Genomic DNA, 24034 nt, shown 5'->3' on the forward strand with positions numbered 1-24034 from the left:
GGAGAGTTATAATATGAGGCCTGACATGATGATAAAAAAGGACAATAAAAATTGGATGTGGAAAGCCTGGTCTGAATGGGAGTCTGGAAAAGGGAGAGATCCCCTTTGGAAGAGATCTGAAGACCTGAGGATTACAAATTTGTTGAAGGTGAAAGCTGGAGCTTTGGGGACATCTGGATCTGAAAGAAATTTGAAACAAGAGTTGGAGCACCCCATAGGCTTTGCTTTTAAGTATGGAGGACTGGCTGGAAGCAACATGGATTCTGTTGGGCCGGAGCCCCTCCGAGACTTGGGGCTTAACATCAAGGACTATCAAAGAGACCGGCAGAAAGGAACTGAGAGAGATATAAGGGCCTCGGACGTGAGATCTCCAGGCTAAATAAATAACATAAAGACTGATGGATATTGGTTGGGGACTGGAACCGGGAAAAGGGTGGGTGGAGGTTGGGAATCCAAAGGGTACATAAGGATAATTTGCTTTTTATATTTTGTTAGTGGTAAGGAAATTGGGTAAATCGTGGAAGGGAAATTTTGGTCGACTTTAGGAAAAAGGTTTAAGAATAATTAATGAGGTATAAGTATTGATGTGTAATTTTAATAAGGTAAGATTGGTTTTTTCTTTTTAAATTAATTGAAAATAAGGCTGTTAAAAATAAGTTGAGGAAATGGAAAAAAGAAGTAAAGTAAAACAATAGTATGTTAGAACAAATGTTTAAGCTAAGGTAAAGAAATAAGTTAAGGACTTGCTGAACTGACAATTTAAATTGGAATACAAGAAGGGGAGGTGTGAGGAGGTCTGAGAAATAAGGTTAAGAATAATAAGTACCAGAAACTTTATGTGTTTTTTTCCATTTTTTTGTTGTTTAGTTTTGAATATTATGTATTTTTGTGTTTTTTTGTTTTGTCTATTTCTTGTTTGTTTGTTGTGTGTTTTTTGAAAATGCCAATAAATATTTAATAAAAAAAAAGAAGAAGCAAGGAGTCACAAAGTCAGGGTCCGAGGATCAAGAAGTGAGGAGTCACAAAGTCAAGGGTCTGAGGGTCGAGAAGCAAGGAGTCCAGGAGTCAAACGCAGCAAGGCAGGGAACGTGTTGCTGTGGCAAAGAGCTGAAGGGAAACGCTGACCTTATATCCCTTCCCGGCTCTTGCCACCAGGTGCTGTGAGTTACCAATTGGCCTCACCTGTGCGGCCGTGCCTCCCTCTCCAGAACAAACTTAGGAAGGCCCCAGTCCTGCAAAGTCCTACTGGTCACAGGGCCTGGCTCCTGCATGCACTCCTGACAGTGAGGTTCTGGGGCCGCTCATGTTGGAGGCAGGGTTCTGATTCAGACTAGAGCATCTATCGTTGCTGAGAGGGAGTGCAAAGCTCCGGGTGTTTGCTTCTGTAAATAAAACTATCTTGAACTGACGGGAGTCTTGTTACTGCTAGTCAGCTGGCTCGTTTCCAGGGATCATTATAGGGGTCACACGAGATGAATGAGCTGTCTTTGTGCATCTCCTCCTTTTCCTCTTTTTAATAAAAATATTTTTATTAGCAATTTCCATATAACAGCTTATCAAAACATATCTTAATCATTATTTCCCCCCTTCCCCCCCACCCCAAACACCCCTGCCCCAGAGACTTCCCTCAGCTCCTCTCTCTGATTTCTCAGCACATATTATTCTCTGCATACTGTAAAATTGTCTAAATCCTTATATTATCTTTCTACTATGTTAATAATAAATGTGTGCATGTTTATTCAAAACCTGCCAAGGAGTCTATTATGTACTGAGTTGAATAGGATCCTAATTGCAGCAGTCTGATTGGTCCTAGAACAATAGGATCCAGAATGCAGCAGTCTGATTGGTCCGCAGGAGCCACCCAATCCAACTCCAGATAGAAGTGAATCTGCAACCTGATTGGCCTACAGGAGAATCCCGGAATTAGCCAATCACATGGGGCCCATTGTGTAAATAATGTATATAAAGCAGACATTTCGGGGGAACTTCCATTTCTCCTCACTACTATGAGCTGAATAAAGAGCATGAAATCCACACTCGATTCCGAGTATATTTCAGAGTCCAATTCATTTTGTTGTTTTTTAAAAAATAATTTGTTAAAAGTTCCCATTCTTCTTTGAAATCACAGTTATCCTTGTCCCGCAGTTTGTATGTCAATTTAGCCAACTCTGCATAGTTCATCAATTTCTCTTGCCACTGTTCATTTGTCGGGGTTTCCTCATTCTTCCATCCTTGTGCAGTCAAGACTCTTGCCGCTGTTGTTGCATATGTAAATAAGTTCTTTATTTTCCTTGGCAGGTCTTGTCCTACAATCCCTAACAAAAATGCTTCTGTTTTTTGTTTTTGTTTTTTTGCAAATGTCATTTCGAACATTTTCTTCAATTCATTATATATCATTTCCCAAAATCATTTCCTTTTCCATAGCCACTGGTGGGGTGGCATTGCATACCTGGCTTCAAGTTGGTGCTTGTGTTGCCGAGCTTGCAATGTGCCCAACTTCCTTCTGCCTTCCCACTGCCCAATTGGTAAGCAGTGGCGATGTGTGGCATTGGAAAGTCACCTAAACCCCCTCACTATTTCCTGCTGGGCACTGCTGCCAATCACACCCTGACCATATGTCTAATTTAAACCCTGATTATCATAGAATCATTGAATTGTAGAATTGGAAGGGACCCCAACGCTCGTTTGGCGGCTAGCCCAAACCCCTACAATGCAGGAATCACATCTAAAGAACCCCTGGCAGATGCCCATTCAACCTCTGTTAAAAAAACCTCTAATGAAGGAGAGCCTGCCGCCTTCTGAGGTTGTCCACTCCATTGTCAAACGGCTCTTACCCCCCAGAAAGTTCTCTCCGATATTGAGCTGATATTCCTAGGCTTCCCAGTAGTGATGTATGGAAGTGAGAGATGGCCCACGAAGAAGGCTGATCGCCAGAGAATTGATGCTTTTGAATTGTGGTGCTGGAGGAGACTCTTGAGAGTCCCATGGACTGCAAGAAGATCAAACCTATCCATTCTGAAGGAAATCAGCCCTGAGTGCTCAATGGAAGGACAGATCCTGAAGCTGAGGCTCCAATACTTTGGCCACCTGATGAGAAGAGAAGACTCCCTGGAAAAGACCCTGATGTTGGGAAAGATGGAGGGCACAAGGAGAAGGGGACGACAGAGGATGAGATGGCTGGGCAGTGTTCTTGAAGCTACGAACATGAGTTTGACCAAACTGCGGGAGGCAGTGGAAGACAGGAGTGCCTGGCGTGCTCTGGTCCAGGGGGTCACGAACAGTCGGACACAACTAAACAACAACATAATTTGAATCCATTAGTTTGGGTCCTACCCTCCATAGCACTAGGAAACAAGCTTGCTCCATCTTCCTGGTGACAGCCCTTCAGATATTTGAAGATGGCTTTCATGCCATCTCTCAGACTGGCGGTCTAGACGTAGGACTCCCCAATGCAGTTGGGGGATGGGGAAGAAAGAGAGAATGTTATAAACCCTAATTAAAATGTGTATGCATCCCCCCCACCCTCCAGTTTGGATTTAGTGCCCAGATCCTCCCATGCCAGATTGGTTCCACTCCAAATACTGGATAGGGCCCTGACTACCATAAGGAGGGACATAATAACTCTAGTAATGAGCGAGATCTGCCAGAGATTATGCGCTGTCTTCAGACATTGCTTGCAGGTTTGAAGTGTTTCCGATGTAGGTGTATGTGTGACCCAGCTGAGCCTTGATTAAAGGACCCAAACCAGGTGTGCTTCATAGGGCATCACTCACCTCCTTTCATGTGAGAAACACCCCTGATAAGCTCAACCATCCCAGCAATTATTTGCAAGCTGCTGCAATTGTGGTTAAAGGAATCCTTTGCGGCTCTGGTTCTTTCCAGTAAAAGTGGGTGAAGAAGCAGTTGCTTCACCCAAAGTCGTAAACCAGTCTCTGTGCTGGAATAATAAAACAGAAACACTTGTTATGAATGTCTGTTTGGGTTCCTTGCCAAGAAATGACACCAGTCGCACCCCTGGTACTGATTGGACTGAGCCAGGGGGACACTGAGGTTTTTTTTCCCCATGAAAAGGGGGCAGTAGGCCACACAGTATTCATAAGGGGACAATCGGACCAAAAAATATTAAAAGAATGGGGATGTGCTAAAGAGTATATGAAAAAACATTGTTGTGGAGTAAGCATATCAGTATGTGACGAATGAAGTTTCACAGGGTTAAAGAAAGAGAAAAATGGTGCAAACAGTATAAAGATACAGGTAATCTACATTAGACACAACAATTTAGAAAGAGTAAAAATTTTGAGTGAGAGCTGGACCATAAAGAAAGCTGATTGCCGAAGAATTGATGCTTTTGAATTATGGTGCTGGAGGAGACTCTTGAGAGTCCCATGGACTGCAAGAAGATCAAACCTCTCCATTCTGAAGGAAATCAGCCCTGAGTGCTCACTGGAAGGACAGATCCTAAAGCTGAGGCTCCAATACTTTGGCCACCTCATGAGAAGAGAAGACTCCCTGGAAAAGACCCTGATGTTGGGAAAGATGGAGGGCACAAGGAGAAAGGGACGACAGAGGACGAGATGGTGGGACAGTGTTCTCAAAGCTACCAACATGAGTTTGACCAAACTGTGGAAGGCAGTGGAAGACAGGAGGGCCGGGCGTGCTCTGGTCCAGGGGGTCATGAAGAGTCGGACATGACTAAACGACTGAACAACAACAACAAAAATTTTGAGGTCTTAGAACAAAGGAAGGAAGTCAATATGTGTATATGTACGTAATGATTAGAATGATGATATGGTTTTATTTGTAGGTGTGTGTTTTTGTTTTTTGTTTTTGTTTGTGTTTTTTTCTTGTTTTTACTGTTTTATTTTGGATTCAATGTTTGTAATTTTTGTTGTAATTTTGCATTGAAAATAAAATATTGAATAAAATATTAAAAAAAGAAAAAAGAAAGAAAGAAAAGGGGGCAGTAGGCCAAACACATTTGGGAACCTCTTGGTCTTGAGTCTCGGCCATGCTGGCTGTGGGTGAGGGGAGTTAGGGGTCCAAATATCTAAGTACCAAGTTAATTACTCAAATTGGTTTAGCTGGAGCCGTACACTCCTGGGATCACCAAATGCCTCTTCCCAGAGAGCAGCGCAGGATGGGGGTTCCAGCAAAAAGTCCTTTATCAGCACTATTCTAAGATTATGTCTGCTCGGAAGTAAGCTTAACTGGGTTCAGTGAAACCCCCACCTAATAGGATAAAGAATGTCAGCCTTCCTAAGTTATTCCTCCCCGCCTCTGCATCTTCACACACCCATGCTACCACCCTCAGGTGAAGCGATGGTGGGATGAAAAACATCTTGTGAAACAAGGAAGTGAAAATAATTAGAGAGCGCCTATTAAACAGCTGACAATTAAACAGCTGTTAATTTTAGGCTCCCAGAATTGAGCAATAATTATTTCCTCTATGCGCACCAGCGAACCGTATAAAAAGGGGTGTCCCCCAATGGCTTACACCAGAAGCACCCGATCCTCTGAAACCATCTCTTCGGATCCAGTAGGAAACCAGGTAATTTCTTTCCTTTTAATGGGCAAATGGTTCTGCAAATGCTTCTCTTCTCCGAAGGTTCTTCAATATCAGACTAACCTGATTTGATCTCTCCCCCCCATACCCAACTTTTACCCAAAGTGAAATGTTGAGGGAAATTTCTGAGTTCCTCCCTGGGCAAAATTCTGGAGAAATGTCATAAAGAGTGTTTCAGCTGAGCTACGGTTTGGTGTTCCGATTCTTCTCGCTGATTTCGAATGTCCCCGGGGTACATCTTCTGGAGAAAAGAGTCTGTCCAGTTAGCGTAACTGATAATGTTTGGGGACTCAACTTGGCACCAAACATTTCCTAAAGAGGACCTTCTGATGGATTTGGAGCGCACTAGGGGAATATACGGGACGCGGGTGGCGTTGTGGGTTAAACCACAGAGCCTAGGACTTGCTGATCAGAAGGTTGGCGGTTCGAATCCCCGCGATGGGGTGAGCTTCCGTTGCTCAGTCCCCCCTCCTGCCAACCTAGCAGTTTGAAAGCACATCAAAGTGCAAGTAGATAAATAGGTACCACTCTGGCGGGAAGGTAAACGGCATTTCTGTGCACTGCTCTGGTTCGCCAGAAGCGGCTTAGTCATGCTGGCCACATGACCTGGAAGCTGTACGCCGGCTCCCTTGGCCAATAAAGCGAGATGAGCGTCACAACCCCAGGGTCGGCCACAACTGGACCTAATGGTCAGTAGTGCCTTTACCTTTACCTTTAGGGGAATATATGGAGCTGCCCTCTTGAGATTCAGACTGCAGGTGCATCCAGTTCAAGTCCTGCCAGCACTGAATGACAGCTGAGTTTAATTGAAAGAACACAGATAAAACATAGAAGGTGTGTGTGTGTGTGTGTGTGTGTGTGTGTGTGTGTATGCTAAAAACAAAAAGCTATAACAGAAATGTAGTTTTGGAACAAAGGTCCAGGATTTTTTTAAATATCCATTTTCACTCTCCCCACCCCTTTCTCTGAAAGTAACACATAGTGTCTTCTTCTTTGGTGATCCCTCGTAGCCGAGTAAGATTGTCTTCCATAAACATGGTTTTAACAGTGAGTCTGTAAGGGACTGTGGAGGCCAATTCTGGATCCACACGTCCTTCCACAGTGGGGACATTGGTTTCCCAGCAGGATTGATCACGGTGAGGGTTTTCCAAGCGTGCCTTCCTTTTGGCACGTTTCTCCTTTGCGTCCTGAGTTCGAGTGTCTTCAAAGCCCATGACACCTTTGGTAATGGCTGTTCTCCAGCTGGAACGCTTGCAGGCCAGTGCTTCCCAGTTGTCAGTATTTATACTACATTTTTAAAGATTTGCCTTGAAAGGGTCTTTAAACCACCTGACCACCAGCATTACGCTTTCCATTTTTAAGTTCGGAATAGAGTAGTTAACACATAGTGCATTGCATTCTGGGTAACTTCTTGGAAGCCACATGGCCGTGGTGGGTTGGGACCAGAGGGAAAATTGAGGCTGGGGGCAGGAAGCTCAGGGTTGATAGAGGGGGGGGGGAGAGGAAAAGGTGGATGAAGCAACAGGTGCAAAGATTACCTTTATGCAGTAGTCTAGTATCTACTCACACAATCCCCCTCTGTCCTCTACCCAGGCATGCAAGACGCATGACCAGAGTTGAGACACATTTCACACATACCAAAAAAAGGTTTGGGACATGAAGCAGGGCTTTGTGAGGGATGCAGAGAAGAGGCATGGCTGCCAAGAGGGGTGTTTGATCTAGTAATAATAATAATAATGATAATAATGATGATGATAATAATAATAATAATAATAATAATAATAATAATAATAATAATAATGGGAAGAGTTCTGAAGGCAGATAGAGAACCTTCAATGGCTGCATTCGACCCCTTGGCCTGAGGTTCCCTACATCTGCTTTAACCCAATTTTGCATATCATATCCGCTCTTCCAAAAACCTCATTCTTGGTAATAGACCTCATAATTGTAATAAACTTTATGCAATAGATAGAACACAGTAGAAAAGGTTTGAGTGAAAACACTGCGGAAATCAGGGGTGGGAAGTCAATTTATGAAACGATGTAGCTGTTTGGTACGAAGATGATTGTGAAAATGTTTGAAAAAGTTAATAACAAAATTATACTGCAATAACCTCGTTTCAGATCTTTCCCAACCAGCTTCAAGATGTCTCTGCTGAATGACGGTATCTTGATGGAGGACTTCTATGACCCAGAAATGGAAGGCCTGGACTCCTTCTATCAGTATCCGTACTGCTACCGACCACGTCAGCGTAGCTGCTACTACCCTAGGGGTTATGGCTATGGCTATGGTTATGGTTATGGCGGCGGCTATGGTTCCAAGTGGCGTCCTGGCTACACTTGGCAATATCCACAGTACTGCCCCCCACAGTATTATGGCCCCGGTCGCTGGCCATGTTACTACCCTGGTAAGAGATGGCCATGTTAAGTCCAGATGCAACGTTGATGATCCAGGAAAGAAGAGGCAGGATTCTGACCCGCAGCTGAATGAATGGACACAGTAGTCGGAATTGCTGAGCACTCCAGAGGCCCTACTGTTCAGCCAGTGGGATTTGTGAGGTCTCCGCACTTCTGTTAATGCTTCATGCTTGGACTTTATTCCTTTGGTTCCCCCTGTTTCCTGTCGTCTTGTATCCCAGCTGTTGGTGCTATGCTACCAAAATGTGTTTCAGCAGCGCTTGGCTGAAGGAGGCTCATCGCATAATAGCAACCAACTCTGCTTTTTTGTTGTCTCAGTCCATGATGATGTATATCAGCTTTCCAAGAAACAAGATGTTTCATATTTCTGTTACTGCTGCATGTTTTTGAACTGCAACAGGTCATTTCCACTGGCTCCTTCCTTTATATCCTCAATAAAAATTTCAGCATCTCATAGAGCAAAATGGTTTTGTCTACTTCTCTTCAATTTATGTCAGAAGAGTATTCAGTGTGGGGCCTCTGGATGTGGTTAGGGCCCACCTCACAGCAGCCCCACCCAAGATGGCCAATGGTCAGAGATGGCAAGGGTTGGTGCTGCTTCTGCAGGACACCATGTAAATTATCCTTGCTCTTTGACAAGGGAACCTGTGCTAAAGATAACTGGTTGATTACCAAAATCATTTCTAGATACATTCTGGGGATCAGGGGTAGGCAGTAGTAGTAGTAGTAGTAGTAGTAGTAGTAGTAGTAATTAACAATAATAATATTTATACCCCATCCATCTGGCTGGGTTTCCCAAGCTACTCTGGGTGACTTTCAGCACATATGAAAATATAATAAAATGTCAAACATAAAAAACTTCCCAATACAGGGATGCCTTGTCTGGCATGGTAATATTCAATTTTCATCCTGCTGGATGAAATAACAATATATTATACCCCGCCCATCTGGCTGGGTTTCCCCAGCCACTCTGGGCAGCTCCCAACAGAACATTAAAAGCATGATAAAACATTAAACATCACAAACTTCCCTAAACAGGACTGCCTTCAGATGTCTTCTAAAAGTCAGATAGTTATTTATTTCCTACACAGCTGATGGGAGGGCATTCCACAGGGAGGGCGCCATCACTGAGAAGGCCCTCTGCCTGGTTGCCTGTAATCTCACTTCTCGCAGTGAGGGAACCGCCAGAAGGCCCTCGGCGCTGGACCTCAGTGTCTGGGCTGAACAATGGGGATGGAGACACTCTTTCAGGTATACTGGGCTGAGGCCCTTTAGGGCTTTAAAGGTCAGCACCAACACTTTGAATTGTGCTTGGAAATGTACTGGGAGCCAATGTAGGTCTTTCAGGACCGGTGTTATATGGTTTCAGCGGCCACTCCCAGTCACCAGTCTAGCTGCTGCATTCTGGATTCATTGCAGTTTCTGAGTCACCTTCAAAGGTAGCCCCATGCAGAGCGCATTGCAGTAGTCCAAGCGGGAGATAACCAGAGCATGTACCACTCTGGCGAGACAGTCCATGGGCAGGGAGGGTCTCAGCCTGCATACTAGATGGAGCTGGTAGACAGCTGCCCTGGACCTGCGCCTCCATGGACAGCTGTGAGTCCAAAATGACTCCCAGGCTGGAGACCTGGTCCTTCAGGGGCACAGTTACCCGATTCAGGACCAGGAAGTCCCCCACATCCGCCTGCCCCCTGTCCCCACAAAACAGTTCCTCTGTCTTGTCAGGATTCAACCTCAATCTGTTAGCCACCATCCAACCTCCAGCCACCTCCAGCCACTCACACAGGACATTCACTGCCTTCACTTGTCCTGATTTGAAAGAGAGGTAGAGCTGGGTATCATCCGCATACTGATGAACCCCCAGCCCAAAACCCCAGATGACCTCTCCCAGTGGCTGCGTATGGATGTTAAAAAGCATGGGGGAGAGGACGGAACCCCGAGGCACCCCACAAGTGAAAGCCCAGGGGTCTGAACACTCACCCTCCTGTCGGCATGCAGAGGGTTGCAAGGCCAGCTGGCTAGCCCCAGCTGGGTCGCCTCCTTCCAGCCATCCCACTGCAAAGACCCATCGGTCTCTAATCCGACGTAAATCAGTGAACCAGGCTTCAAAGCCAGGGCACACTATATCAGCAGATCGAACTGTGCACACAGAATAGGAGTGAGGCTTGTGGAAGCTATACACACAACGGAAGTTCCCAGCAAGCTGTGCTGGTATGTAAACAGACATGTGACATGCAACAGTTCCATGTCTGCAACTAAAGGTGGAATGGAATTTTCCAACACACACCCTCCACCACGTTCTGGACACGGCCCAGGAGGAAGGAGCAGAACCACTGTTTAACAGTGCCCCCAGCTCCTGGCCCCTCTAGACGGTCCAGAAGGATGTCGTGGTCGATGGTATCAAAGGCCTCTGAGAGATCCAGCAGAACTAGGAAACAGCTCTCACCTTTGTCCCTAGCCTGCTGGAGATCATTGACCAGCGCAACCAAGACAGTTTCAGTCCCATGATGAGGCCCGAATCCCGACTGGAAGGGATCAAAATGGTCCACATCCTCCAGGTGTTCTTGGAGTTGTTCAGCAACCACCTGCTCAATCACCTTGCCCAAGAATGGAAGATTTGAGACTGGTCCAAAAATGGTTTTTAAAGAAGCGGTTTAATGACCGCCTCTTTAAGTGGGTCTGGGAAGGATCCCTCACAGAGGGAAGCATTCACCACTCTGCAGAGCCCATCGTCTAGCCTTTCCTGGCTCGCTTTTATGAGCGAGGATGGGCAAGGATCAAGGAGACAGGTGGTCAGTTTCACTTGTCCAAGCAGACTGTCCACATCCTCAGAGGTAACAGATTGGAATTGATCCCATGCTACTTGACTTGACTTGACTTGACTTGACTTGACTTGACTAGACTAGACTAGGACTTTAGCACTTTTTGCTGTGTTATTTATATGGGTAAAAAGCCCACCCAGGATGGGCTGCCACTGACCCATATGTATCTTAAAAAGTTCTGGAAGGAGCATGTCCTCACCTGGTGCTTTGATAAGAGACTTTTGATAAGAGTTTTTATTTCCATGGGGGTTTCCGCTTGCCCTCACAGTAAATTTCACCAATCAGTGGTCATCTCAGCAACTGCTGGCTGCCTGGCCTGCTCTCCCAGTAGTTTTACAAAGTGATCCACCCAAAGTTGCGTCATTATGGTGGCATCTAATGTTGATCTTGTGTTGTTCATGGTCCAGGACACCAGTTCCCAAAATTTATCCTCCCTTTGCTCAGACACCACTAGCACCAGCTACTGCCACTGTCTTCTCACTATAGGAACTTAAGAAACTTCAGGAACTTCTTCTATACTGCTCTGACTCTACTCATGTTTATCTTGTTAATTTCAAAGGGTTCCCCCCCTGAAAAGTCCTGATAGCCCTTAACAGGCACTTGTTTGCTTTTCTGCACTGCCCGTCGAACCAGACTTTCTCGTTCTCCTGTATTCCCTTGGCAGCATTTGAATTGATCAGATGAGGTCTGGTAACTGTAGTAATATGCATGTAGTCCACCAGCGGATTGGACAAATCGCTTATGAAATAGTGTTGCAATCTCATCCTATGAACACCTGACAGGATCCTGCGTATCTTATCGTTCATGTTCACAGACCGTTTCACTCTCGTCACACCCAGGGATTGACAAGGAAATAGGCTAAAGTAGCCGCTGAAAACAGGGAGTGGTCATTTTCTGTTCTTACCGGCGCATTAATTGTTTTTGCCAAGTTGAAAAGCGAGGCCGACACAATGAAGTAGTCTATGACGCTTCCGCCCTTATTTTGTAAAAAGGTAAGCTGGCAGTTAGAAGAGTCATCTGGACTCCCATTTAATTTATATATATTTGTTGTTGTTTAGTCGTTTAGTTGTGTCCGACTCTTCGTGACCCCATGGAGCAGAGCACGCCAGGCACTCCTGTCTTCTACTGCCTCCCGCAGTTTGGTCAAACTCATGCCGGTAGCTTCGAGAACACTGTCCAACCATCTCTTCCTCTGTTGTCCCCTTCTCCTTGTGCCCTCCATCTTTCCCGCCATCAGGGTCTTTTCCAGGGAGTCTTCTCTTCTCATGAGGTGGCCAAAGTACTGGAGTCTCAGCTTCAGGATCTGCCCTTCCAGTGAGCACTCAGGGCTGATTTCCTTCAGAATGGAGAGGTTGGATCTTCTTGCAGTCCATGGGACTCTCAAGAGTCTCCTCCAGCACCATAATTCAAAAGCATCAATTCTTCGGCGATCATCCTTCTTTATGGTCCAGCTCTCACCTCCATGAATCACTACCAGGAAAACCATAGCTTTAACTATACAGACCTTTGTTGGCAAGGTGATGTCTCTGCTTTTTAAGATGCTGTCTAGGTTTGTCATTGCTTTTCTCCCAAGAAACAGGCTTCTTTTAATTTTGTGGCTGCTGTCACCATCTGCAGTGATCATGGAGCCCAAGAAAGTAAAATCTCTCACTGCCTCCACTTCTTCCCCTTCTATTTGCCAGGAGGTGATGGGACCAATGGCCATGATCTTTGTTATATATCTATATCTATATAATTCGTGCAGGAAGACCCATCCCAGCAGTTCCAGTTCCTGATGACTGACTCTCTCGTCCATAGAAGTTCATGGGAAGAGGAAGATTTCCTCCGTGCCAAGCCCCTGTCCCTGGTAGTGTAATTCCCTCTGAGCTGCCTCCAATGCAGGCATTGAAGTCTGAGCAGACATTTCACAATAATCTGTTCTAGAGGTTTTGTCAGATTCAACCAAATGTTAATGCAGAAAAAATGAACCTTCTGGTACTACACTAAACTGCAATGGCAGGAAATATTTATAAAGCAAGCCAGACTCTACTACAATAATTTCCCCAGCTAGATCAGATGGTCAGGGCCCTCATTCCTCACCCTTTTGAAGACTTCTTGACTACTGGGAGACTAAACTGGTAAATAATAATAATAATAATAATAATAATAATAATAATAATAATAATAATATATTATTATTTATACCCTGCCCATCTGGCTGGGTTTCCCCAGACACTCTGGGTGGCACCCAACAGATTAACAAACAGAACAAAACATCAAATATTAAAAACTTTCCTAAACAGATGCATGGGCCAAGCCTCCTGCGGCCAAGTCTCTTGTAGGTAAATACTAACCTTTTTTTTGTTTTGCACGAACTCTATCAAATCTTTCCCCCCTTCTCACCCCACAAGATTCCAAGTAAGAATACCGTATTTTTCACTCCATAAGGCGCACCGGACCATAAGGTGCACCTAGTTTTTAGAGGGGGGAATCAAGGAAAAAAATATTATTCCCCCCCCCCCCCCCGCAGCCCCAAAGAGCAGCGGACAGAGCTTCTCGGGGCTGCCGGGGGAAGCCTGGGTTCTCCCCCCCCCCAGCCCTAAATAGCAAAGAAGCCAAGACAGTGAGGGGGATCCATTCCACTGGCTGTCTTGGCTTCTTTAGCCACATGCAGCCTCTCCAGCCAGGAGAGGCTGCGCGCGGCTATGGCAATTCCCCCACCTCCCGCAAAAGCCCACAGGAGCCGTGCACCCTTTAAGGAGCGCGCGGCTCCTGGGGCTTTTCTATGAGGAGGGAGAAGGGACTGACTGGCCGCGTCAGTCCCATCTCCCTCCTGGGGAAAAGCCCGCAAGAGCCGCACGGAGCTTGTGTGTGGCTCTTGGGGGCTTTTCCTGCCTGCCTCCCCCCTGCATTCACTCCAGAAGATGCACACACATTTCCCCTTACTTTTTAGGAGTGCGTCTTATGGAGCGAAAAATACTGTACTGAGATCTTTCTGGGAGCTTTCGAGTTAATGACAAAGTCTTTCTGGCAGTCTTACAGTAGTGCAAGCATTGCTGTACCTGTTTCCCCAGCTTTTGACCACGAGAGTACCTTAACTGCAGAGCTTATGGGAGAGTGACCAATTCTCAGTTCCCCTTCCCTGGATAAGAAACTTCTGCAGTCTCTTAGAGCAGATCCAGATGTTATTGGGGGAGGCGTTAAATGCCAGGGTCTCAACCCTTTGTTGTGCCCTGCCTCTGTCTTACATTTCTGGGCCTCTCAGTCCAACTTCCATTATGTGTTGGGGATGTTATGTTCCTCTGTTACGCCCAGCATTTGTATGGGCCCCTTTTAACTCATAAAGGACATCTCTATTTGCAAGCAAATATATCAGAGACCAGAATTCATCTCGTTTTCCATGGAAACCAGTTCAGTACTGCCCTTCTGATCATACATGCCCACCCAGTTGCAACAAAAGTCATTGTCAAGTTTCATAGGTAAAGGTAAAGGTACCCCTGCCCGTACGGGCCAGTCTTGACAGACTCTAGGGTTGTGCGCTCATCTCACTCTATAGGCCGGGAGCCAGCGCTGTCCGGAGACACTTCCGGGTCACGTGGCCAGCGTGACAAGCTGTATCTGGCGAACCAGAGCAGCGCACGGAAACGCCGTTTACCTTCCCGCTAGTAAGCGGTCCCTATTTATCTACTTGCACCCGAGGGTGCTTTCGAACTGCTAGGTTGGCAGGCGCTGGGACCGAGCGACGGGAGCGCACCCCGCCGCGGGGATTCGAACCGCCAACCTTTCGATCGGCAAGTCGTAGGCGCTGAGGCTTTAACCCAGAGCGCTAGCAGTTGGGTCTCAGATCTCACTGGTCCACTAGACTTCAGAACTGGCCACATGTATGATCACATCAAGCCCTGGGAACATGACAAGATTTTGAATTAGCTCCCTTCAGATGAGGGACTCTCTATAGTAGTTATCACACCAGCATGGGAACATTCAAGTGGTTTCTGAACACCCAGAGAGCAGTCAGAAAAAGCTGCCCAGGCAGTAAAACATTGCTTGGTTACAAAATGGCTAAAGACCCTAAACTATTGGTATACAAAAAGCCCTAGTTTCAGATTCCATCCACGTCTGAAACAAAAGTGGCTGGTTAAAGCCATGTGCCTGAGCAGAAGCAACCAGTGCAGCCCTCCTCACATACTGAACCCACATATAGAGTGAGTATGACAAAAGGCTTTGTTATGTACTGAGTTGAATAGGATCCAAACTGCAGCAGTCTGATTGGTCCTAGAACAATAGGATCCAAAAGGCAGCAGTCTGATTGGTCGTAGAACAATAGGATTCAGAATGCAGCAGTCTGATTGGTCCTAGAACAATGCAGCAGTATGATTGGTTGGCAGGAACCACCCAATCATGCTCCAGATAGAAGTGAATCCACAACCTGATTGGCTTACAGTAGAATTCCGGAATTAGCCAATCATGTGCAGCCCATTGTGTAAATAATGTATATAAAGCAGATACTTTGAGGGGACTTTCATTCATTCCTCCTCACCACTATGAGCTGAATAAAGAGCATGAAATCACTTTGCGACTCTGAGTATATTTCAGGCTTGGTTTCCAATTTCCTCCCAAGGTGAGGGGAAGTGACATAAGCTAAGGCTGGCAGGACAGTTTACTCTATGACATTAACCCCTTGAGGCATTTATTAGACTCAAGTATGCTGGTTGTGTGAGGCTGGCTACTCTACAGATCAGAGGATCAGACCTTCCAAGTATCCCTGTTTTTCAGGGACAGTCCTGGATTTACAGAAGCCATCCCGGTTTCTGATTTGATCCCAGAATGCCCCACTTCTCCTTAGGACAGGCATAGGCAAATTCAGCCCTCCAGATGTTTTGGGACTACAACTCCCATCATCCCTAGCTAACAGGACCAGTGGTCAGGGATGATAGGAGTTGTAGTCCCAAAACACCTGGAGGGCAGAGCTTCCCTATGCCTGCCTTAAAGTAAAGGTAAAGGGAGCCCTGACCAATAGGTCCAGTTGCAGACTACTCTAGGGTTGCGGTGCTCATCTCGCTTTACTGGCTGAGGGAGCCGGCGTACAGCTTCTGGGTCATGTGGCCAGCATGACTAAGCCACTTCTGGCGAACCAGAGCAGCGCATGGAAACGCTATTTACTTTCCCACTGGAGTGGTACCTATTTATTTACTTGCCCTTTGATGTGCTTTCGAACTGCTAGGTTGGCAGGAGCAGGGACCGAGCAACGGGAGCTCACCCCGTCATGGGGATTTGAACCGCCGACCTTCCAATCAGCAAGCCCTAGGCTCAGTGGTTTAGACCACAGATGTCCTTATTGGAATAATGTTGGAGGCTATGGAGGATGATCCTCATGATGAGGATGTTCAGTAAAACTGCTTTGGCTGTACACGCCTGTTCCCTCCTAGAAAGGGGTGTCTGCAGCCAGTTTCAGAACTGAATCCTGTGCTTCTGCCAATCAGCTACCATCTGATGGGTGTGATTTGGAGGGAAATGGCCTTGCAGGCCAATTAGGATCCCACTTGTGGCTCGAGATTAGCTTGTGAGCCAGAAACTTCCCACTGTAGCTTTTCTATGGCAGGGATGCAGCCCTTTCGCCTTTGAACCCACCCACTTAATTCCTTTGGCCTCATCCACTGCTGCTATGCAACCCCTGAGATGTTCCCATGGGCAGTTGTGCTTCCCTGAGCTGAAAAAGGGCCTCATCCTTGGAAGGAAACAACACTTGGCCTTGGGCTCCATGTAGATGTTTTGGAATGGGACACCTGCATGCTTATCAGCCCACACTTGTTAACTGGCGTGCGGTTGCATTCCGAATCTGTTTTCGAGCTGTCTTCAAAGGCGGCTGCTTGTAGAACATGTTGTAATGATCTAATCTGGAGGTTGCCAAAGCTGGGTGACAGCAACCGAGCCTGTTTCTTCCAATGGATAAGCGATGATGATAAAATATAGCTGTTGTGATTCTCAATTAATACCTTGTGCATGCTCTCTCGGCCTGCCACACCCTCCAGGAACATGAGAAGAGAAGAACCTGATGGTCAGCCAGGTGTCTGTAGGAAATCCTCAAGCTAAAAAGCCATTCTCTCCTCCTGTGGTTTCTAGCCTCTGACAATGAAGGCAGAGCTTCACACGCGAGGTTAGTAGTTGTTGATACTCAGTGCCAGATTTAAAGGTAAAGGTAAAGGGACCCTGACCATTAGGTCCTGTCGTGACTGGGGTTGCGGCGCTCATCTCGCTTTATTGGCCGAGGGAGCTGGCATACAGCTTCCGGGTCATGTGGCCAGCATGACTAAGCCACTTCTGGTGAGCCAGAGCAGCACACGGAAACACCGTTTACCTTCCCGCCGGAGTGGTACCTATTTATCTACTTGCACTTTGACGTGCTTTCAAACTGCTAGGTTGGCAGGAGCTGGGACTGAGCAATGGGAGCTCACCCCGTTGCAGGGATTCGAACCGCCAACCTTCTGATCGGCAAGTCCTAGGCTCTGTGGTTTAACCCACAGCGCCACCCGCGTCCCTTAGTGCCAGATTTACATATAAGCTAAACAAGCTATAGTTTAGGGCCCCACTTTCTTGCCCCCCCATATGCTTCTTCTTAATTGTATTTCACTATTAATATACTTCTTATTAATTGTATTTCAGTTCAACAATTATTTTGATAAAATACATATTCTGTTATGTGCAAATGGCTTTAGATACCTATTAGGTCCATAAATTACCATGCAGCATATATTCAACACAAAAAAACCAGCGACAATTTGTTGTTGACAAAGGACAGCTGGACATATAAAGGGCCCCATTAACTTCAGTAGCTGAGGGCCTCATCAAACCTAAACCTGGCCCTGTTGATACTGCTAACCTTCCCTTTTGTGACTTTGTTTAATCCTCTTTTAAAGCCATCCAGGTAACTGGTCATCAAGAGTCTCTTATGAAGGAGAGTTCCATAGTTTAACGATAAGTTGTGTGAAGAAAAAACGTTCTTTTATCTGTCCTGAATCTTCCCACATTCAGCTTCGGGAGATTTCCATGAGCTCTAGTGTTATGAGAGAGGGGGGAAGAAGAAGAATTAGAAGAAGAATTAGAATTAGAATTAGAATTTATATACCACCCTATATCCGGAGGTCTCAGAGTGGCTCACAGAAAAGATCACAATACAGTCGTACCTTGGAATGGAATCCATTCCGGAAGTCCGTTTGACTTCCAAAATGTTCAAAAACCAAATTGTGGCTTCTGATTGGCTGCAGCAAGCTCCTGCAGCCAATCAGAAGCCGCGGAAGCCCCCTCGGACATTCGGGTTCAAAAAGAACGTTCGCAAACCGAAATGGTCACTTCCGGGTTTGCGATGTTTGGGTGCCAAAACGTCCGAGTTCCAGGGTGTTCGGGATTCAAGGTACGACTGCATATAAAATCAAAATCAAAATCAAAACAATAACCCAATAACAACCCCTCCAAGAGCCACATTTTAAAAGGTTATAGGAGGTTTAACAGATTAACCAAAGGGCTGGTTAAAAAGGAACATTTTTGCCAGTTGCCTAAAGGTGTATAATGAAGGCGCCAGGCGAACTTCCCTGGGAGAGCATTCCACAGGCAGGGAGCCACTGCAGAGAAGGCCCTGTTCTTGTGTTGCTACCCTCCGGACCTCTCGAGGAGGAGGCACACAAAGAAGGGCCTCAGAAGATGATCTCAGGGTCCGGGTAGGTTCATATGGAAAGAGGCGGTCCTTGAGGTATTGTGATCCTGATATTATCTATCCATTTCCTCCATGCCGTGCATCATAGGCACCAACTCTAAGGGGCCCAGACCCCTTGGCCTTTCAAAAATATTTGCTCCCCCCATTGACCATGGCGAGCTGCCCCAGTCCTTTTCACCACCGCTATGTGAGAGTGCCTCCCTCTCTCCTGGGGAGCCTTTCCTCCTGCCCTGTCCTCCCCTCCAATGACCTCAGTCTGGACCCAGTGCCCCACAAATCCCTTGCCATGGAGGGGACTTGGCTGCCACCACCTGCTGGTATGCAGGCAGGGAGAAGAGGGGGCTGTGCACAGCCTCGGCCTGCCGTTGTGCCCTTGCCAGTCCCCTGTTAGAATTCCTGCTCCAAGATTGCAGTCATGGGATTTTTGTCTATCACATGACGGTATCTGTCTTGACTCCACAGAGTGGGGAGTGACGGAGACAGGATGCTTGTGTTACTGTGTTCCATGAAGTGGGACTATTGTCCTTTGTTCGTTCTCTTTGTTGTCTGATGCTAGAGAGAGGGAGCCATGTTGCAGTGCACTGTGTGTGTTTATATGTAAATAAAGTAGATTAGCCAAAATGCTGAGTTGCCGAGGTCTGTCACGCAAGCTGCGAAGACTCTGCGGATCCCTAAGTGTGCAGGTGTCGGTTGGCATTGGTCGCTGTGATGTTCGGGCAGAAGAAAGCTTTTGAAGCTCCCGAACGACCGACCAGGAGGGAGGGAACATGCCAGTAGGGCATGTGTCTCTACCAGGGTCCTACTCGAGTGTAGGCCGAGCTCCTGACATCCCCCGCCAGCTCAGTGCCACCTCCCGCACCCAGAGCCCGGCCTGCCCAGGCCTCAGAAGTGCCAGGGCTGCCCAGGGCTGTGTTTCTTGACTCTGGCCTCCCTCCCTCCTTCCAGTGCCCTTCTGGAGGGGCAGGGCAGGTGTGTGTGTGTGATCATTCCTCATATTTTATTCAACTTGGCTCCACTGCAATGCATTATTTCATAAATTTTGATCATGCACCTCTCTCTCTTTTTCTTTTCTTTTCATGATATTCTTTATCGGTTTTCATTTGCGCACTCCACATACACATATTGTATTGCATTTCACATTTACGCCTGCTCCCCAGAGCCGACTTCCTTTCTTCCCTCTTCTGGCCTTTTATAGCACATCTAATTTTTCTCATTGTCTTCATCTGTTTTGTATACAGTGGTACCTCGGGATGCAAACAGGATCCGTTCCGGAGCCCTGTTCGCATCCTGAACGTAACGTAAGACGCGACAGCGTGTCTGCGCATGGATCGCGTTTCGCTGCATCCGCGCACGACGTCATTTTAACTGTCTGCGCATGCGTGAGCGGCAAAACTCGGAAGTAATGCGCTCTATTACTTCCGGGTCGCCGCGGAACGCAACCCGAATGCGCTCAACTTGAAGCGTATTTATCCCGAGGTATGACTGTATTATTGTTCTGCTTTTGTATTTGTCCATAGTGTCTATAGTCAAATAAATCCTCTTGTATACGCAATTCTAATTGTCTGTCTATATTCATTTACAACTACCATTGGTTACATTAATCACATTGTACATTTTACTTTTTGTTATTTTCATTATCCAGAAATTTTCTTTGTATTTCACATTATGAGGTTGATTCTGCCACCTCTCATTTGCTTCTTCTCAACCCCAGTCTCTGCGATCTTTCCTGACAAGTGAGGCCCTGCACCCACTCGATCCTATCGATTGCCTTTTTCTAATCCTTTTCAACTCCACAGTATTCTTCTCGAGGTGAGGCAATCAGGGGCAGATCTACACTCATGGTTTGTAACATTCAGAAGGGGTCAAGGGAAGATTTTTTAAAATGTAAGGGTCACATCACGTTCAGCTTAGAATGCTAATACAGTGGTACCTTGGTTCTCAAACTTACCGTATTTTTCGCCCTATATGACGCACCTTTTCCCCTCCAAAAATGAAGGGGAAATGTGTGTGCGTCCTATGGGGCGAATGCAGGCTTTCGCTGAAGCCTGGAGAGTGAGGGGGTCGGTGCGCACCGACCCCTCTCGCTCTCCAGGCTTCAGGAAGCTATCTGCAAGCCTTGCAAGCCCGGTGGGAGGTCCCGCAGGCTCGCAAGGCTTGCGGGCAGCAGCCTGCAGCCCACAAGCTTGGGGAACAGTGGGGAGGCGCAGCGCCGCCACCCCGCTATTCCCGGACCTGATCTGGAGGCTGGCGGGGGGGGGGGGAGAAGCAAGCTTGCTTCTCCCCATCGCCAGCCCCACAAGCTCGGGGGATAGCGGGGAGGCGGAGCGCCGCCACCCCGCTATTCCCGGACCTGATCTGGAGGCTGGCGGGGGGGGGGGGGGAGAAGCAAGCTTGCCCCACAAGCTCGAGGGATAGCGGGGAGGCGGAGCGCCGCCACCCCGCTATTCCTGGACCTGGTCTGGAGGCTGGTGGGGGGTAGAAGCAAGCTTGCTTCTCCCCATCGCCAGCCCCACAAGGTCGGGGGACAGCGGGGCAAGCCACTGCCCCACAGAGGCTAGAGAGGCTGTCCCTGAAGGCAGAAGAGGGAGACGGAGCGCTCCGTCTCCCTCTTCTAGCTTGGGGATGGCTGCGCAAACCTGAGGGGGAAATAAATTTTTCCCCCTTGATTTCCCCCCCAAAAACCTAGGTGCGTCCTATGGGCCGGTGCGTCCTATAGGGCGAAAAATACGGTAATCCGTTCCCGAAGTCCGTTCCAAAACCAAAGCGTTCCAAAACCAAGGCATGCTTTCCCATAGAAAGTAATGTAAAATGGACTAATCCATTCCAGACTTTTAAAAACAACCCCTAAAATAACAGGTAGGTAGCCGTGTTGGTCTGCCGGAGTCAAAACAAAATAAAAAAAGAAAGCTCATACACAAAAGCTCATACCAATAACAAACTTATTTGGTCTCTAAAGTGCTACTGGAAGGATTTTTTTTTATTCCCCCCCCAATAGCAATTTAACATGAATTTTACCATCTAACGAGACCATTGATCCATAAAATGAAAGCAATAATCAATATTCTGCACTATAAAATAAACAAGACAGTATTGTAGATGATAAAAATTAATTAATTTATTTTTTACTTGCACTGATGATATTCATTGTTTGGATGGGGGGCTTTTATCCATTTCCACAATCACACAATCAATCAACCAATCAATCAGTCATAAAATGAAAAACAAGCCACAGACACAAAAATGAAAAAGCCACACAAACAAAAATGCAAAGAAATAGCAAAAACAAAAGCCCCAAATATTACCTCAGAGCACTGCAATCAGAAATGGAGGGCTTTCATTACGATGGGCGTAGGGGACTTAAATTTGCTGCTTAAGGGTAAAACGGAAGGAAGAAATCCTTAATTGCTATGCGGGGGACTCAAATTTGCTGCGCAACAGTAAAAATGGAAGCTCAGGAGCATGTTCGGCTTCCGAGGCAAAGTTTGAAAACCGGAGCACCTACTTCTGGGTTTGCAGTGTTTGGCTTCCGAGTTGTTTGGGAACTAAGCTGTTCAAAAACTGAGGTACCACTGTAATGCGTTATTAAAATGTGGCACCAGAGGGCGCTGCAGAGCAACCAGAAACCAACAACAAGGGAAACTGCTGTTAGAGAGGTAATGAACAGGTGCTGGGTTTTTTGGCAGTGGTGTTTTAGAACGATACAGTTAATATTGTTCTAATAATGTTTACAAGGTCATTGTAGATCCAGCCCATTACACTACACAGTATTTCAAATGTGGCTGCACCATAGACTTGTATAGCAACATTGTGATATTGGCAGTTTCATTTTCAATACCCTTTCCTAGTGATCCTTAGCAAGGGATTTGCCTTTTTCACTGGGTTAGTGTCTCTGTTAATCCATCCACAATGACCTTAAAGGTAAAGGGACCCCTGACCGTTAGGTCCAGTCGTGGACGACTTTGGGCTTGCACGCTCATCTCGCTCTATAGGCCGAGGGAGCTGGCGTTTGTCCGCAGACAGTTTTTCCAGGTCATGTGGCCAGCATGACTAAGCCGCTTCTGGCAAAACCAGAGCAGCGCACAGAAATGCCGTTTACCTTCCCGCCGGAGCGGTACCTATTTACCAGTGATGGCTCTGAACTGGTGGAATGGTCTATCCCATGAGACCAGGGCCCTGCAGGATTTAACTTCCTTCCACAGGGCCTGTAAGACAGAACTATTCCGCCTGGCTTTCAATTTGAACCTGGCCTGATCTTTTGTTCCCCTTCCTTCCCTCTCCCTCCCCTTTTTATGAAGATTGCCTGCTCTGGGATCCCACAGCTGGTTCTCCATTGGTCTCCTCGCTGGCCCAAGTGGGACTAATTTAGCCAGCTAGCCCTGGTGATCATCTGAGGCTCCGGCTCCAATACTTTGGCCACCTCATGAGAAGAGAAGACTCCCTGGAAAAGACCCTGATGTTGGGGAAGATGGAGGGCACAAGGAGAAGGGGACGACAGAGGACGAGATGGTTGGACAGTGTTCTCGAAGCTACCAGCATGAGTTTGACCAAACTGCGGGAGGCAGTGGAAGACAGGAGTGCCTGGCGTGCTCTGGTCCATGGGGTCATGAAGAATCGGACACGACTAATGACTAAACAACAACAAAGCTGTATCCCAGGTTGTCTGTTATTTCAGTTTTCTGTACACCACATGTTTTTAATATATTAAACAGTATAGAAATTAAATAATCCTCCGTCATCAACACGTGTCTCTTTACAGTTGTTTACACTGAACTATACTTTTCATTTCCCTACCCATTCATTCAGTTTCCAGAGATCCTTTTGCAGCTTTCCACAATCTTATTATGCTTTAACAGCCCTGGGCAATGGAGAAGCCGATGTTGCTGGATTACAGCTCCCAAAATCCCTTCTCTACTGGCTATGTTGGCTGACTGGGGCTTCTGAGGGTATTAGTCCATCAACGCCCAGAGAGGACTCCACCCCATATGAAAGGACATAATTGTATACAGTCTGATTTGACTACAACACCCATCATTCATTATCCTTGTCCTTGTTGGCTGCGGTTGACTGGAGACGGAGCCAAACATCATCTGAACTTGCACATACTGTAGCTCTGAATCTGCTACTATACATATAAAGGAGAGTGTGCAAATGCTATGCAGGTGGAGGTCCTTTATTGTCCTCTTCTTTTGGGGGTGGGGGTGGTGCATTAATAATAATAATAATAATAATAATAATAATAATAATAATAATAATAATAATAATAATTATATACCCTGCCCATTTGGCTGGGTTTTCCCAGCCACTCTGGGTGGCTTCCAACAAAAGATTAAAAGTACATTAAAACATCGTTCATTAAAAACTTCCCTTAACAGGGCTGCCTTCAGATGTCTTCTAAACGTCAGATAGTTGTTTATTCCTTTGACATCTGATGGGAGGGCGTTCCACAGGGTGGGCGTCACCACCGAGAAGGCCCTCTGCCTGGTTCCCTGTAACCTCACTTCTCGCAGTGAGGGAACCACCAGAAGGCCCTCGGAGCTGGACCTCA

Source organism: Podarcis raffonei, chromosome 16, assembly GCF_027172205.1.
Source record: "Podarcis raffonei isolate rPodRaf1 chromosome 16, rPodRaf1.pri, whole genome shotgun sequence".
In the NCBI taxonomy this organism is placed as follows: Eukaryota; Metazoa; Chordata; class Lepidosauria; order Squamata; family Lacertidae; genus Podarcis; species Podarcis raffonei.